Source organism: Lynx canadensis, chromosome A3, assembly GCF_007474595.2.
Source record: "Lynx canadensis isolate LIC74 chromosome A3, mLynCan4.pri.v2, whole genome shotgun sequence".
In the NCBI taxonomy this organism is placed as follows: domain Eukaryota; kingdom Metazoa; phylum Chordata; class Mammalia; order Carnivora; family Felidae; genus Lynx; species Lynx canadensis.
In genome coordinates, this window is record NC_044305.1 from 96,923,765 (window position 1) to 96,941,016 (window position 17,252).

Genomic DNA, 17,252 nt, shown 5'->3' on the forward strand with positions numbered 1-17,252 from the left:
AAACAAAGAAAATGATACCCTCTGTGTGCGGGAGGCCCATTTGAAACAATATGTTTTTAGGGCGCAGTTTTATGGAAAATTGCATGAAACATAAGAATACTAAGTAAAAACGAGTAAGATATTTTCATTAAATTTTCGCCTTTAAGTTTTATCCTTAAAGTTCCAGCTGTACAAAATCTAGAAAGCAACTTACATTTATATTAGTATTTCTTTTGTATGAGCCAAAATATAGTTAGGACAGAAGCTTACAAGATGTTTTCTTTAAAAAACAGATAGGGGCTCCTGGGTGGCTCAGTCGGTTAAGCGTCTGACTTTGGCTCATGTCATGATCTCGCGGTTTGTGAGTTTGAGCCCCATGTTGGGCTCTGTGCTGACAGCTCGGAATCTGCTTTGGATTCTGTCTCCCTCTCCCTCTGCCCCTCCCCTGCTCACACTCTGACTCTTTCTGTCTTTCAATAATAAATAAATGTTAAAAAAAAATAGATAAAATATTTTGTTATGTGTTAGTGCTCCTGAGCTAAGAAAGTTTGACAATCTTGTATATGAAGAATTTTCTTTATAATGGGGTTTTGGAGTGATGGGGATTCAGAGCTGATGGCCAAGAGAGAATTCATGAGAAGTCTTTGGTGCAAAAAAAGGTAGTTTTGTTATTATTATTATTATTATTATTATTAGATTGGTAATCTGAATTTTATTTTTTTATTTTTTAATATGAAATTTATTGTCAAATTGGCTTCCATACAACACCCAATGCTCATCCCAACAGGTACCCACCTCAATACCCATCACCCACTTTCCCCTCCCTCCCACCCCCCATCAACCCTCAGTTTGTTCTCAGTTTCTAAGAGTCTCTTTGGCTCCCTCCCTCTCTAACCTTTCTTTTTGTTTTTCTCCCCCTCCCCCATGGTCTTCTGGTAAGTTTCTCAGGATCCACATAAGAGTGAAAACATATGGTATCTGTCTTTCTCTGTATGACTTATTTCACTTAGCATAACACTCTCCAGTTCCATCCCCGTTGCTACAAAAGGCCATATTTCATTATTTCTCATTGCCATATAGTATTCCATTGTGTATATAAACTACAATTTCTTTATCCATTCATCAGTTGATGGACACTTAGGCTCTTCCTATAATTTGGCTATTGTTGAAAGTGCTGCTATAAACATTGGGGTACAAGTGCCCCTATACATCAGCAATCCTGTATCCCTTGGGTAAATTCCTAGCAGTGCTATCGCTGGGTCATAGGGTAGATCTATTTTTAATTTTTTGAGGAAACTCCACACTGTTTCTAGAGTGGCTGCACCAGTTTGCATTCCCACCAACAGTGCAAGAGGGTTCCCATTTCTCCACATCCTCTCCAGCATCTACAGTCTCCTGATTTGTTCATTTTAGTCACTCTGACTGGCGTGAGGTGATATCTAGTGTGGTTTTGATTTGTATTTCCCTGATGAGGAGTGACGTTGAACATCTTTTCACATGCCTGTTGGCCATCTGAGTGTCTTCTTTAGAAAAGCGTCCATTCATGTTTTCTGCCCGTTTCTTCACTGGATTTTTTTTTCAGGTGTGGAGTTTGGTGATTTCTTTATAGATTTTGGAGAGTAGCCCTTTGTCTGATATGTCATTTGCAAATATCTTTTCCCATTCCATTGGTTGCCTTTTAGTTTTGTTGATTGTTTCCTTTACAGTGCAGAAGCTTTTTATCTTCATGAGGTCCCAATAGTTCATTTTTGCTTTTAATTCCCTTGCCTTTGGAGATGTGTCAAGTAAAAAATTGCTGTGGCTGAGGTCAGAGAAGTTTTTTCCTGCTTTTTCCTCTAGGGTTTTGATGGTTTCCTGTCTCATATTCAGGTCCTTTATCCATTTTGAGTTTATTTTTGTGAATGGTGTAAGAAAGTGGTCTAGTTTCATTCTTCTGCATGTTGCTGTCCAGTTCTCTTAACCATTTGTTAAAGAGACTGTCTTTTTTCCATTGGATATTCTTTCCTGCTTTGTCAAAGATTAGTTGGCCATACTTTTGTGGGTCTAGTTCTGGGGTTTCTATTCTATTCCATTGGTCTGTGTGTCTGCTTTTGTGCCAATACCATGCTGTCTTGATGATGACAGCTTTGTAGTAGAGGCTAAAGTCTGGGATTGTGATGCCTCCTGCTCTGGTCTTCTTCTTCAATATTACTTTGGCTATTTGGGGCATTTGACAAAATTCAGCATCCTTTCTTAATAAAAAACCTCGAGAAAGTTGGGACAGAAGGAACATACTTAAACATCATAAAAGCCATTTATGAAAAGCACACAGCTAATATCATCCTCAATGGGGAAAAACTGAGAGCTTTCCCCCTGAGATTAGGAACACGACAAGGATGTCCACTCTCACCGCTATTGTATAACATAGTGTTGGAAGTTCTAGCATCAGCAATCAGACAACAAAAGGAGATCAAAGGCATCAAAATTAGCAAAGATCAAGTCAAGCTTTCACTTTTTGCAGATGACATGATATACATGGACAACCCAATAGAGTTCACCAAAAGTCTGCTAGAACTGATACATGAATTCATCAAAGTCACAGGATACAAAATTAATGTACAGAAATCAGTTGCATTCTTATACACTAATAATGAAGCAACAGAAAGACAAATAAAGAAACTGATCCCATTCACAATTGCACCAAGAAGCATAAAATACCTAGGAATAAACCTAACCAAAAATGTAAAAGATCTGTATGCTGAAAACTATAGAAAGCTTATGAAGGAAATTGAAGAAGATACAAAGAAATGGAAAAACATTCTGTGCTCATGGATTGGAAGAATAAATATTGTTAAAATATCAATACTACCCAAAGCAATCTACACATTCAATTCAATCCCAATCAAAATTGCACCAGCATCCTTCTCGAAGCTAGAACAAGCAATCCTAAAATTTGTATGGAACCACAAAAGACCCCGAATAGCCAAAGGTAGTTTTATTAAAGCAGGTTAGCATGACCCATGGGCAGAAAGCTGCATTGGGGTTGTGAAGAGTGATGGGTTAGACACTATTTTTGTTGGGGGAGGTAAAGGTACAATGAAGGCCTCCAGAAGGACTTTCATATGCTAAAGTGGACTCCCAAGATACCAGAGGCCTAGCTGTTGTGAAGGAAGGTTGTTTTTCCCGCTAGCAAAACGTTAACATTCAGACAGTAAGGAGTTCCTGGAGAACCGTTACACTCTGTCTGCCTTAAGTATTTGTCAATGAGCTGCAGGTTATGAGGAAATTTAACTTTACTTGCCATTTCCTTTTTGCCTCTGTTCCCTATGGGATGTTGGGACTCCAGGAAACTGAGTCTATGGTTTTCTGGAGATTAGGCTGTTGATAAGATCTCTTTTTCTTGTATTTACTGATATTTGTAAACGGATGGAGACTCATGTCCTGCATAACTGTGATCTGTATCAATTAATCATTTGTTTTCTTTCCTTTCCTTTGTTCTTGGGCAGCCAGGAGTATCCAAGGAATATTACACATATCCCACCTGAGGGGGAGGGAGTGTGTCTGCAGGGCATCAGCTTGCCTTATTATTATATAACAAACAGAATAAGTGACCAGATGCATATTTGAAGTTTCAAAAGAGCTAGATGAATAACCAACAGAAAGAAAACAGGAAGAAAGAAAGGAAGAAAGAAAAACAAAGGAAGGAAGGATGGAAAGAAAAAAAAGCAATAATAAGGAATTCCTTCTTAGATCATGGCCATGATTTTACAAGTATGTAAGTCAGTCTCCAACACGGGATGGAATTATCAATCTCCATTGACTAGGAAGGAGTCCACCACTTCCTCCTTCTATCAAATTGATTGATAAAGTTAAGGATATTTTAATAGGCCATGATCACAGTAGCTTGGCCTTTTTGCAAGTACAGCAAAGGAATTAAAGGGAGACCACAGTGGATAATGTATTTAGACCTGCTGCCTTTCATGTGGACCACCCAGGTAGTGAGAAGGAGGTTCTAATTTACCTCACAGAAAGAGCTGCTTTCCATACTTGCCCTTGTTCTCTTATTTGCTAGAGGTTTTTGTTTTTTGCCTTTGCTCTCTCATCTTTACTAAATATATCTGGGAGGGATCTCTTCTCATTTAGGAGGAATTTTTTTCTTGTTTTTTTGTTTGTTTATTTGTTTGTTTGTTTTTTCCTTTTCCCCTTCTCTGTCAGTCTTGAATATCGAACCACAGCAAGAGGGAAGCACAGAGAAAGAAGACCTAAGGTCTTTCCTATTTGCTAGTCCCACACATTTTGGAAAGCTTACTTGCTTTAGAATTTGAAAGCCCTACTTAGTTTAGGATTTCAGTTTGATTCAGCAATTGAACATGTATTAATGTCAAACATTTCATCCAGAATATAACAGAATTATTAGCGGAAGCTAGAAAACTGGATTGGATTTTTTCTACATCTTGCTTATCCGAATCCCTTATTTCAAAATCTTTGCAACTCCATAAATCAAAATGTTCCACTGAACTTTCAGGCCCACATTATTAAATTTAGAGAAATAGTTTACCTAATAGTTAACAATTTCAATATAAGCCTTTGTTCTTCCATGATGGACAACATTAGAAAATCATTTTTATAAAGAGGTAACTCAATTATTTGTTAATTTATCTCACACCTGTCTCCTATTTTAATATCATTTTAGTGGTTCAGAGATCAGATACAAGAGGTGTTCCATATTTTGCCCAAAGACAAAATAATACTTCAGTATGTAAATGGCATATTGATCATCTGCAATATGTGCTTATTTAGGAAGATATAGTTAACATGATCTCATTTTGACTAGAGACATATAAACATGGCCTGATATCATGTTTGTAAAATTTTAAATTTTTTGCTAGTTCATATCTTTGTGTATGCCTTTTCAATAATATTTTGAAGCTATTTTTCAAACCATGCTGTGATTGATAACTTTCTTGTTGAATAGCAGTTCATTTAGGAGGTGATTTTTTTTTTCTTATTTCAAGCATTCTGCTATCTTTTATAGATGGAACCACTCCCAAAGCTTTAAATGTAACTGAATCATAAAGTGAGAAAGCAAATGCCCCCACTCAATATGCAGGGTTTTGTTTGTTTTTTAGTTTGTTTCAAAGGGTTGATATTTAATTTTTGTAATGTTTATATATATATGTGTATATATATATATATATATATATATATATATATATATACATATATATTTTTTTTTGAGAGAGAGAGAGAGAAAGAGAGAGAGAGAGACAGAGCACAGGGGAGGAGCAGAGCAGAAGAGGAAGACACAGAATCTGAATCAGGCTCCACGTTCCTAGCTGTCAGCACAGAGCCCTACATGGGGGCTCAAACTCACATACTGTGAGATTATGACCTGGGCCAAAGTCAGATGCTTAACTGACTGAGCTAACCAGGTGCCCCAAGGAATTTTTGTATGTTAAAGTAGACTTGTAGGATCCTGGGGTGTCAGGATAATGTTAAGCCAAGAATCCCTTTTGCCCCTAGCAAAATGTCATCATCAGGCAACTGAGCTCCTAGAGGGAGGTCACTCTGCCTGTTTCAAAGACTTGTCAAGGGGCTGTAGGCAGTAAGGGAATTTAATTTTTAATTTGCCTTTGTTTTCCACATCACCATGACATGCACTTAAACCCCTTTCCTTTGTTCTTGGGTAGCCAGGAGTATCAGAGAAATATCATACATATCCCATTGGCGTTGGGGTGGTGGGGATGGAGTGTGCTGTTAGCCTGTACTTTTGCCCTCAGCTTGCCCCACTCTCCCTCATCATTAATTATATATATGTACATGTAAGAAAGAATAAATAATCTAAATAATTTATTTTACCTACAATAAGATATTTCAAAAGTATTGGTGTCACCTAACCACCTCTGCAGGTTCATTCCACTGACGCATTTCAGAGCAAGGGATTTTCACCATTACTCTAATTCTCCTTTACAAATCATTTATCACTTATGCAAAAGCAGTTAAAGTACTCAGGTAGTTGAGAAAATGAAGAGTAATCCTAGCTCAATTCCAGAAATCCCTTCTCTTATCTTCCCTCTATTTGATGAAACCTTTAAGAAGAATTTATTGAATCTCAGTGCATGCAAACTGTCTTTTTTCTTTCAACTAAGCAACACATAATGCCACAGAAGCATGGACCCAAAAAAGTATTTCTGAGTGGATATATGAATCAGACTCTTTCATGAAGTTGAAAGGATCTAGGTTCTAAATTATGAATGCTGGCTTTGTTGAAAGAAAAAGTATATGTTTAGACAGATGATAAAAATACAAAAGCATACTCCACAGGGATTTATTAGAACTATTTAGTTTCTAAACTTGACATCTTTGTGAATGTGGATGATATGTTCTCTTCCTCTCGACAAAAGTCCTCTTTCCATGCACTGACATCAAGCTGAATGACTGACTATTCTCTGGCAATTTAGACGCCACCTATTGAGAGCTGGAGAAATGTATTACTTTGGATATGTGACATCCTACTTTGCAGGATTCTGAAAATCATCCTTTACCCTCTCCTATCAAAACCAACAAAAACTCCCAACCAGTACCATTGCCACAGCTAACACCATCACAGCACCGTAAACATGGCAACAGGCTATTCTCAGACTATATGCTAAGCTAGTGACTTTGAGCATAACAGCGACTAATTTATTTCAATCAATATGCACTAAATTGGATCCACATATATAATATATAGGAAATTCCTCTCCATTTCCAATACCTTGCTAAGATTTTCCATACCTAGGGTATACTATTCTACCAAGAAACTGGATAGTGAAAAATTAGAAAAACAATCTATAGGATTATGATGGCTTCACTTGAAGGAAAAGAAGTATGACTCAGGAGAAAATTGAAAATACTTTGGTTTGCAATGTATAGTATTGAGTAAAAAAGAAGAGATCCACTTGTGTGAGAACTGAAACTTAGATTCCTTCCTGTCCCTAAGTTTAAGAATTCTGTGACTGGTATATTTTCTGTTCCTATGTTAAATAATATAGAGAAACAGCAAAAAGAACTTAGATACTTCATCCAAGGAATACTTGCTAATGGAAGATAAGACTGCGAACCAAATAAATTGACTAATTATCAATAATAATAGCTGTTCTTCAAGGCTTTCCATAAGACACTCCCCTCACTGTGCCCCAAAACTCTAAATTCATATGTAATAAAATTTGCCCAATCTCAACCAATTCCCCACCACACAAGACCTACCTTAAACCCATCTGACTCAGTGCCTAAAAATACTATGAACTTCCCTGACTTTCTTCTTCTGAGATCTGTTCAGGTTATGTAAATGCCTAATAAACTTATATTTGCTTGACCAAATGGGCTTTTCTGATAATCTTTTGGTGAATTGATACTTGATAAATCTAATCCTAATTGAGAACCATATCCTCAGTCATCTCATTCATTCATGAAGGTCTTTGAACCAGAGATCTACCACAAACTTCCCTTCTATTAAAAATTGCAGATTTTATGGGTCTGCAGTGGTAGAAGGTTGACTTATCTTAGGGGTCTAAATAGGAAAAGCAAAACTTCAACAAACTATTACCCGACAGTCTTAGATTTATCTTGGTCTAGGTCCATGCTCAAATTGGGCCAGACTCCTCTGACTTAAATACTTTTGTACTTTTTGTACTAATTTTGTACTAAAATTATGATCCATATGCTTACATTTAATGTCATAATAGAAGAATAATTTAGTATTAGAGTAGTCATTTGGGGAAATTTTGATATGCACATAATTATTCATTTATGAAGATCATTATAATGAAAAAGGAGTAACATTAAAAAAAACTTCAAATATCTAACCGTCTATATTTATTGGAATAAAGATGCTTCCAAAATAATTTAGATTCAAAATTTATTCTTCAATAAATCCCTTACACAAAGCATATAAGTAATTTTATTTTTATTTTTATTTTATTATGATTTTTTAAGTTTATTTATTTTTCGGAGACATAGAGACAAAGTGCAAGTGGAGGAGAGGCAGAGAAAGAGGAAGACAGAGAATCTGAGGCAGGTTCCAGGCTCTGAGTTGTCAGCATAGAGCCTGATGTGGGGCTTGAACCCACAAAATGTGAGATCATGACCTGAGCCGAAATTGGAAGCTCAACCAACTGAGCCTCCCAAGCGCCACTATTTATTTATTTTTAAATGTTTACTTATTTTAAGAGAGAGACAGACAGACAGACAGACCAGGGGAGGGACAGAGAGAGAGGGAGAGAGAGAGAATTCCAATCAGGCTCTGCACTACAACCATAAGATCATGACCTGAGTTGAAATCAAGAGTCAGACGCTCAACTGACTGGGCCACCCTGGTGCCCCACAAAGAAACCATTTTAGAATCTAAACCTGTTTCTCTTTTAGATTCTCTAAAACCACAATTTCAGTTTCGTTGACTTTATTTCATGATTCCTCTGCTCCTGTCCTATTTCCTCCATTGCCTTCTTTTAGCCTCCTTTTCTTGCCTTCTGGCTAGTAAGAAACCCCACTTCTCTACTGCCTCTTAGTGAATAACCCTGTTCTGAAGGGAATAAGGTATTTGAGTTTGATTTTTAACCATAGTTTTGATATAAATTGAGAGCCATTGTTAAAAAGGTTCTAGTGGCTACACAATTTAGACAGAAATTTACAAAGAAGTTTACAATATCTCTAGCAGCACATAATCTAGTAGTCGTAATCAGTGTTATTTGTTTCACATGTTGGAAGGACAGTCATTGGAAATGATTTGATGAAAAAACAAACAAACATAAAATACTTAAGAAATCATGAAGGTGTAGAAACCAAAAGAGCTTCAAAAAATGATAGATGTTAGACCAAGAATTTTAGAGTCTTTCTTTTTTTTAAATTTTTTAATGTTTATTTATTTTTGAGAGATGGAGAAAAACAGAATGTAAGCAGGGGAGGGGCAGAGAAAGAGAGAGACACAGAATCCGAAGTAGGCTCCAGGCTCTGAGCTGTCATTGCAGAGCCTGACATGGGACTCAGACCCAGGAACCATGAGATGATGACCTGGGTTGAAGTCGGATGCTTAATCAACTCAGCCACCCAGGTGCCCCAGAGCCAATTTCTAAAGTATTTGTAATTTATTATGAAAATGATTAGAATATAATCCAGTAGTGAGAAAAAAGAAAGTCTGGATTAATTGAAAAAAAAAATCATTGATAGACTCCTTAACGCCTTAAGATAACCTTCAGGAGTGGCAGCTATGATTATAGTTATGTCCCTCACATTTTGTGATTATCTTTAAGCTATAAATAAGTGAATTAATATGCAAAATGAAAAGAAAAATATGAGACATATCTCCATTATCGCGTCACTCATTTGAACATTTCAAAGAGCAATAGAACAAAAATCAACTAAGTCTCAGCATAAACTGATAACCTTAAAGCTGAAAACAGCTAGATATTCTATTATTCAATTATTCTGGGTTCAATTATTAACTCCAGGAAGGGAACATTTTCATAAAGGAACGTGTAAAATTATCAGTGGGTTAATTTCCTGGTACTGCCTTTATGAATTACCACAAACTGGGTAGCTTAAAGCAATGCACATTTTTCTTTCTTTTTTTTTTTTTTTTTTTCCTCACAATTCTGGAGACTACGAGAATTGACTGACACAAGTCAGTGTCAGCAAGGTTAGTTCCTTCTGGGAACATGGTGAGAGATTTTTTTCTATGCCTCTCGCTCAGATTCTCGTATTTTCTGGCAGTCCTTGGAGTTCCTTGGCTCGTGGCCATGTCTGTCTCCATCTCCACAAGATCTCTTCCTCTGTATGTCTTCTACCTCTGCTTTCTATTGTATTTTCAGAATCATATTTTTTATTTATTTTTTAACATTTACTCATTGTTGAGAGACAAAGCGTGAGCAGGGGAAGGGCAGAAGGGAGGGAAACACAGAATCTGAAGCAGACTCCAGGCTCTGAGCTGTCAGCACAGAGGTGGATGTGGGGCTCAAACTCATGAACTATTAGATCATGACCTGAGCTGAAGTCGGACGCTTAACTGACTGAGCCACCTAGGTGGCCCTGCAGTATCCTATTTTTATATGAGGTCACATTTTAGGCTCTGGAGACACATGAAATTTTGGTAGATATTATTCAACCCACTATAAGCTGAAAGAACATTATAAACCCAATCGTTCAGCATGTATGTGGTAAGCTCTTTGACATAGTCTAAGCAAAATATATATATACATATATATATATTTAAATCAGTCTCCTCAGGCAAGGGCAACAAAACCAAAATAAACAAGTGGAATTGCATCAAATAAAAAAAAATGCACCATGTAAGAAGCTATCAAAAACAGAAATAGGCAACCTACTGAATAGGAGAGGCATATATTCAATAAAATGTTAATATTCCAAATATATAAAGCAGTTACACAACTTAGTATCAAAAAACCAACCCACTTAAAAATGGGTAAACGACTTGAAAAGAACTTTTTTGAAAGAAGATATACAATGGCCAACAGGCACAAGAAAAGATGCTCAACATTGTTAATCATTAGGGAAATACAACTGTAAACCACAATGAAATCTTACCTCATACCTGTTAGAATGGCTGTTATCAAAAAGACAGGAAATAGCAACTGTTCGCCAGGATGTGGAGAAAGGGAAATCCTCATACACTGTTGGTGGAAATGTAACTTGGTATAGTCACTATGGAAAACAGTAGGTAGTTCCTCAAAAAGCTAACATAGAACTACCATATGATCCATTAACTCCATTTCTGGGCTTTTATCTGAGGAAAACAAAATCACCAATCTGAGGAGATAGATGAACAATTATTTACAATAGCCAAAATATGGAAGCAATCTAAGTGTTCATCAATAGATGAATGGATAGAGAAAGGTGGTATATATGTGCAATGAAATATTACTCAACCATAAGAAATAATGAAATCTTGCCACTTACAACAACATGGATAGACTTAAAGGATACAGTGCTAAGTAAATTAAGTCAGGCAGAGAAAGGCAGATAACTATGTTTTCAGTTCTATGTGGAATCTAAAAAATAAAACAACAAAACAAGTAAAACAATATAGAAACAGACTCATAGATACCACAAATTGTTAGCTACCAGAAAGGGTAGGTAGGGGTTGTAAGATGGGCAAAATAGGTGAAGAAGATTAGTAGGTACAGACTTCCAGTTATAAAATAAATAAGCCACAGGGACATAATATATAGAATAGGGGATAAAATCAGTAATATTGTAATAACTTTGTATGGTGACAGATGGTAACTAGACTTCTTGTGGGGATTATTTAATAATATTGAATAAAACTAACAAATCACTATGATGTACGTCTGAAAGTAATAGGATATTCTATGCCAATTATACTTAAATGAAAAAAAAGTAGATGCTCAATAAATGTTAAATAACAAAAGAAAAATAAACCCCTTAATAATGAACTAGAAAACTTTATCTGAATTCTCAGAACAAGGTAAATAGGACAGTAGAGAAAGGTTACAGATTTATAAAGTGAAGTTGTCTGGGTGTGTTTAGCCCTACTTATGAAAAGCATCATGGAAGATTGAGGAACCATGAAAGGATAAATAAGATTTAGATACACTGTAGACAGAAGCAGGGCTTTAAGAGTAATTTAGGAAACAAAATTTCCAATGTTTTTTTTGTTTTGTTTTGTTGTGTGTGTGTGTGTGTGTGTGTGTGTGTGTGTGTGTGTGTGTGTGTGTGTGTGTGTGTGTGTGTGTGTGTGTGTGTGTGTGTGTGTGTGTGAAATTGTTGCTGTGTAAATTGCTGGAATAATTAGTTTCTCTTCTCACTGAAACATTTGTGGCACACATCTCTTCAGTATCTGGTAAGTGGAATCTTTTGTTCACATGGGCAAGATACATCAATGCCAGGGTGAATTTCATTACTTTAGTTAAAAGGAAAAAGCAAAACAAAACTAACCTGGATTAAGTATTCTATATTTGGATCATTGATGTCCTTTTTTTTGACACTTTTTTCAGATGTTTATTTATTTTGGGGGCGCCTGGGTGGATCAGTCAGTTGAGCGTCGGACTTCCGCCCAGGTCATGATCTTGCGGTTTGTGAGTTCAAGCCCCGCGTCAGGCTCTCTGCTTGGAACCTGGAGCCTGTTTCTGATTCTGTGTCTCCCTATCTCTCTGTTCATCCCCTGTTCACACTCTGTCTCTCTCTCTCTCAAAAATAAACATTTAAAAAAACTTAAAAAAAGATGTTTATTTATTTTTGAGAGGGAGTACACACATGTGTGTGAGTGGGGGAGGAGGAGAGAGAGACAGAGAGTGAGAGAGAGAGAGACAGAGAGAATCCCACATAGGCCCCGTGCTGTTGGTGCAGAGCCTGATGCAGGGCTCAATCCTATGAACCAGGAGATCATGACCTGAGCTAAAACCAAGAATCAGACGCCCAAACTACTGAGCCACCCAGGCACCTCTGGATCACTGATGTCATTATGTAATCAGTAGATCACTTGATTAGCCATGATGTTCTTTATTTTCTTTTTAAAAGTATTAGAACTGCAGGTATACATTTGACAGAAGCAAAAAAAAAAATCTGTAGTAATGAAAATTGATTTATTTTCTTTAAAATCTGTATCTTGGAGAGCAGTAAGAAAATTTATTTAACCAGTTGAAAGTGTTAACAATAATAAACAACATGTACTTGTGTGTGTGTGTGTGTGTGTGTGTGCATGTGTGTATTTGTGTGTGTGTGTGTGTGTATTCTATATACTTTAATAGTCATCCGTGTTAATAAAATAGATTACTATATACAAAATAGAAGATCAGCTAAGCAACTTTCAAATGCTTCTTTACCAAGAGATGGTATTATTCTGGTTAAAGACTTAGACTCTATAGAGTTTTGCCACTAAGTACTTCATGGAGTTTAGCCAAGTTACTTAAATATTTGGGGTCTTAACATCTTGATCTCTCAAACTGGGAGAATGATTATACTTACTTCATTGGGTTGTTTTTGATACTTAAATAGCCTAATGTGTACAAAACATTTTGCATAATGAATAGTGCATAAAACCTTAATATTTCATTTTATTACCATTATTACAATTACCTATTCAATGGAAGAAACTATTTTAGGCATTTTCAATGACATGAATAATGGATTTCTGCTCCCAAGTAATTGAAACGTCACATTGAAAGAATATTGACTTGAGCAAATTTTTTAAAAGATAGCAACGCCTGGGTGGCTCAGTCAAGTGTTCGACTTCGGCTCAGGTCATGATCTTGTGGTTCTTGAGTTCAAGCCCTCATCGGGCTCTGTGCTGACAGTTCAGATCCTGGAGGCTTCTTCGGATTCTGTGTCTCCCTCTCTCTCTGCTCCTCACCTGCTCATACTCTGTCTCTCTCTCCCTCAAAAATAAATGAATGTTAAATTTTTTTTTTAATTTAAATTATAGTAAAAACCATGTTGATTTTTAGAATATCATTAACACCATTATCATTACCTCTACTGCAATCACCATTGCCATTAATTGTCCTTGTTATAATCTTTATTATCATGGTAACAGTGGCATTGACTGAATCTTTACATTGTACCAAGCATTCTTCTTTTTTATTTATTTATTTATTTATTTATTTATTTATTTATTTATTTCCAGAGAGAGAGCACATGTGCACATGCATGGGCAAGCAGGGAAGGGGCAGAGGGAAAGGGAGGGAGATAATTTCAAACAGGCTCCTTGCTCAGCACACACCTTGATGCAGAGGTCAATCTCAAAACCTTGAGATCATGACCTGAGCTGAAATCAAGATTGGATACTTAACTAACTGAGCCACCTGCACCCCTGTACCAGGCATTCTTCTAAAGGTTTAACATATGTAAATTCATTTATCTTTTCACAAGTCAATATTGATGATTAAGGACCTTCAAATAATAAAAGGAGAAGTGAGGATTTGAACTCAGAAATTTTGTTTTCAGATCCAATGCTCTTAAAACTGTATGTACATATATAAAGTGTGTGTGTGTATAACATTAATTATATCTTAAAGTTAACTTATATATGTATATATAAAATCTACATATTAAAAAAGATTGTTATACTGGTAAAATGATGTCACATATATGGGAAACAATATATTTAATATATAAAGCAATTTTGTAAATTAATAAAAATTTACAGCTCAAGATAAAATGAGTAAAGGGTCTGAAGATAAAATTGCCAAGAGATAAATACAAACCATTAATAAGATTAAAAGTTCAGTATCATTAAAAAAAATAGAAGTCTTTTTTGCCTAAGTATTGGCATCACAAAAAATTGTTTATTTCCTTTATATTTTCTCTCTATTTTTTTTGTGAACTAAGAGAATAATAAAAATATTCTGTTTTACTAAAATATACACAGATTCAAAGTTGCAAGCTGTGGTCTGCACACTAAGTTTAGTGATTGGATACTGACTGTGTAAGCTTTTATATTTTATCATAATGGAAATAGGGAGTTAAAGGATAAGGGGCTGATGAATATTTCAAGAAGTCTAATTTCAAAATGGCATGCTAGAATGATAGGAAGGCTGATTTCAAGAGAGAAAAGATCTTATTGTAATGGCTGTGATATTTGTTATTGAGGGTTTGCAGCCATTAAAATGACAATGGAAACTTGGATGGAGCAATGAGAGCAGGTAAGATTTCTGAAGAATGTTGGGCAAAGTTTAGTGATTCGTTCTAGTACCAAGGACAATGACTCAAATATGGTAGTGGTAATGTAGTGTAGTGTAGTGTAGTGTAGTGTAGTGTAGTGATAGTGTAAGGCATTCGGTGAAATTTCTCACACTGCTAAGGAGGTCTTTGGGTGAAGTGTCTCTCATAAAGTACTGTGACCAGTCTCTGTCATTGGAATATCAAAGTCCAATTTCACAATACTTGAAGAATGAGAATTCCATTAACCAACTGACATTATTGTTGTACCGGGCTAATGACAATTTGTTAATCTGAAATTGTAAATAGAACTTCTGAGAGCATTTAACTCTCTTAACATCATAATCTCTTAGTGCTGAGAAATCTGAAAGGAAAAATGCAATGTAATTAAAACTTGCCAGGTGAACACAGAATCTAAGCAAGGGGGGTTAATTATATGATTTGAATGTTTATTGACATGAAGCTAAGATTGAGTGACAAATCTACCTTTACAGTTATCTTTATACTTACGCCAATAGATCTTTGTGGCAGAAAGAAAACATTCTTTGGGGGGCAGGGGAGGAGAACTTTTAGAATAGCAATGCTAATATGTCTCTGTAAGTACTCTTATTCTCTACTTCCATGGTTGTGGATGCCACTGACATCACTTTGGCTGATGGACACAACTTTATATTTCATAATATATTAAAAAAATGTTAACAGTTAAGACCATCTGGCCTGTGGCTTACTTGGATATTTAATATGATTTTCCATTTCTTGGCTGTGATTCACTATGAGTTGATTTAGTTTCCCTCTCAGGGGACAGTAATGGAGGCTGGCTTATTGACTTATTTGGAGATTAAATGAGTTTATAGATTTAAAATGCTTAGAACATTGCCTGGCAAGTGGTAAGCACTATGGAAATGTTTACTATTCTGTATTATTATTGTCATTTTATTTTATTTTTCTTAAATCTCCAGGGATGTATCATTGTAGAACAGTCGTGCTGATACAGATCCCAGGCTGTTCTCCTCCCTTGCTGACAAGGAGACCAATTCCACCATTCAGAGAAAGCACAGATCTTACAGTCAGATTGATGTTTGGCTTCCAGCTGTGCTGTCTACTAAATGTGAGTACCTGGAGAAAGTATTTAACTTCTCTGAATCTCATTTTGTTTACCTGAAAATGCCGTCGGACTATCTGTTCATGTTGTTTTACAGATTGAACGCACGTATAATAGCTACTTGCCCATTTCTGGATACAGTAGTTACTTATGTTTGTTTGTTTTGTTGTTTGTTTGTTTTTTTAATTTTTTTTTAATGTTTATTTATTTTGGGGACAGAGAGAGACAGAGCATGAATGGGGGAGGGGCAGAGAGAGAGGGAGACACAGAATCGGAAGCAGGCTCCAGGCTCTGAGCCATCAGCCCAGAGCCTGACGCGGGGCTCGAACTCCCGGACCGCGAGATCGTGACCTGGCTGAAGTCGGACGCTTAACCGACTGCGCCACCCAGGCGCCCCTGTTTTGTTTGTTTTTAACTTCAGTGTTATTTATTAAGCGTGAGGCTGTCACAATAATTAAAGTCCTTATACGTTTACAATACTGATTATGAATTGTGTATGTTTCCAAGGTTCTAATGAGCAGATCCACGATTAGTGGAGAGCGATACCCATAATCGATATTTAAGCCATTACTCTTTTCTGTAATGACGGCATAATATACTAGACATGCTAGTGATTTTTTACATGCTAGTAAAATTCCATATGTAGAGAATTTTCCTACTTTATCAGCAAAAACAACAAATGGATGCCTTAGCCCAGCTAGCCAAAACAGATTTTGTCTTTTTGAGTTGGGACCCAAAGAGACCTAAAAAGTTAATAGCAGGGCCTCTATGTCATTGTAGGCCCAGGAGCTATTGACAATATGATGGGCTTTTTGAAATCAGAAAAAAGAACAGAAAAAAAAAATGACAGGCACAGTAAAAAAAAAAAAAGAGAAATAAGCTTTGATGAATTTCAGTTAGACTTTTTCCTCCCCCTCAGGTTTGTGAAACACTACTACATCCTAAAATAAATCATCCATATCTGAAATCACCTTGAGTGAGCTTTTGATCCATTTGTTTCATTTATTTACAAAAAAATTGTTTCTGATGAAGGTAACTTATTCTACAACATCATATTTCAATAGTTGCACATATATGGAAAGTCAGTGGTGTTGTAGGTAAAGGAAATGGCTTGAGATAAAACACTGAGGTATGAAACGTTTACCACTCTGTTCAATATTATTAGAGCAAACAGTGCAAAGCAGGAAGCCATGGGAACTAATGGGAGGTAAGGAATAGCTCATAGATGGTCTTATTACTCTGCTAAGTTTGATTTTTTTTTAGATAGATTATTCTGGTAACACTAGAGACACTAGTGAAGAGATTGACAAATATAAAGGGGAACAGGGTAGGTCAAGGTATAAAATAAGCTCAAATAAGAACAGTGATTTACATATTCCAGGAAATAAATATATATATTCTGTTTTATACATGATGAAAGCCTATGATAGTTGTGGTGGCAGACTAAATTTGCGTAGCTAGTCTGTGGCCAAGACTGACTTTGAATCCAAAATCCTCACACATTAAGACCTGTTTTTAG